This window comes from Ostrea edulis, chromosome 10, assembly GCF_947568905.1.
Source record: "Ostrea edulis chromosome 10, xbOstEdul1.1, whole genome shotgun sequence".
Classification (NCBI taxonomy): domain Eukaryota; kingdom Metazoa; phylum Mollusca; class Bivalvia; order Ostreida; family Ostreidae; genus Ostrea; species Ostrea edulis.
This window is the reverse complement of record NC_079173.1, coordinates 17979567-17981475: the sequence shown is the minus strand read 5'-3', so window position 1 is coordinate 17981475 and position 1909 is coordinate 17979567.

The window sequence follows — 1909 nt, the reverse complement described above, 5'->3', positions numbered from 1 at the left end:
ATTGTAGCTTATATGTGTTTTTAGTGTGTACTCGAGGAAAATATTTACTTGCTAATCTTTAAAGTTACTTTAATTTCTTTCATTTTCGTGGTACAGCCATACCTAGGACTTTTTAAAAATCCTCATTAATTGATTGAAACTGAATTGCAACAGAAAGGACTCTCTAACCAGAAAATCAAATTCTAGTGATTTTTCTCAAACCACGAAAATTAGACAATGGTAATAACTAATTCATGTATTGTTAGAAATTCATTGATAAAAGTAATGTTTGGATAGTTTTAGTGCAAATATTGATTGATTGTATATTGTTTAACGTCCCTCTTGAGAATCTTTGACTCATATGGAGACATCACCATTGCCAGTGAAGGACTAGAAAAGTTAGGCCTATGCTCAGCACTTATGGCCTTTAAGCAGGGAGAGATCTTTATTGTGTCACACCTGCTGTGACACGAGTCCTTGGTTTTTGCGGTCTCATCCGAAGGACCGCCCCATTTGATTTAGTCGCTTCTTACGACAAGCAAGGGGGTACTGAGGACCTATTCTAACTCGGATCTTCACGGGAATTTAGTGTAAAGAAATGTGTGTTAAAATGTATGTATACCACATTGGTACATGTAGTAAACAGAATATCAGACACTTTTGTGACCTTTTTCTGATTGGTTGTGAAAACTATGCTCTCAAGTGCTTCAGACTGACTTAACCAAGCTTGGATTTCTTGTAAAAAAAATTAAGTTTGAATTTTCTTTTATTTGTTGAGTCAAAATTTGAGTAAGTCCAAGTTTGAACTCAAGTTTTTGTGGGTTTTTTTTTTGGGGGGGGGGGGGGGGGGTGAGAAATCCAGGTGAGGAGAGATTTCACATTTTACCAATCATAAACAAACTTATTGCATGTAACCAATCATATTGCACACTTCAAAGATCACATGACCAACAGTTATTTGCTTCAAGTGAGCTATTCTGATAATTTGTCTATTTCTAGCATTGCCATATAGGTAATCAAATTTTTCGTCTACTACTCGTGCCTATCCATACCTGAAATAGATGATCACCAAACACTCGGCATTTAAAAGCGAGAATCGCAGGTCTTTCGGATATGTCCTTAAAAATGGAGGTCCTGTGTTGTAACAAACATTGGCACGTTAAAGAACCCTCACTGCTACGGCCCAGAGCACTAAGCATAGGTCTATATATGTGGTACTTCGCCTACAGCTGGTGACGTCTCAATACGAGTGAAAAATCCTCGATGGGACGTAAAACAAACAACCAAATCAAACTGCCTGACACCCATCTATGTATAATGCCAATCTAGATGTCACCCACATCACATCTTCAAGAGTATAAAGACCTAACAACTCGTGATGGACGAATTTGTTCCAAAGAGGAATCTTTTGTACTGTTACAATAGTCAACTATTAAATTCTCATTTATGCAAGCGATGCTACAAGCCGCAATCTGCTACCAATGTCATTAATGAAGTTTAAAAAATTGACAGGTCATCACTTTTGCAGTACAAGGAGAAAACCAAAGGCTGTAAAGTACCTGTGGTCACCACTTTTCACCCTGCCCCGAAGGACCTAAACAAACTCCTAAAGGATAACTTTCCTAAAATCTTTGATAATCTTATGCCTCGTTCACACGAAGAATTTAATTCGCATTAAACGTGAGTTAATGCAAATTAAATCTGAACCACGTTCACACGCAGATTTTAATGTGCATTAGTTTACTTTGAATTAAAATTTACGTCGCGATTTAATGCGAATTAAATTTACTTCGCATTAGCTCTGTGTGAATGCAATGCGAATTAAATGTACATGCATGCGTAATGGCAAATTTGGGTCACATGCATCATACCCGTGGTCAGCTATATATATTAATTGAACAGTTGGGACATTTAAACCCCTGGCTCTGAA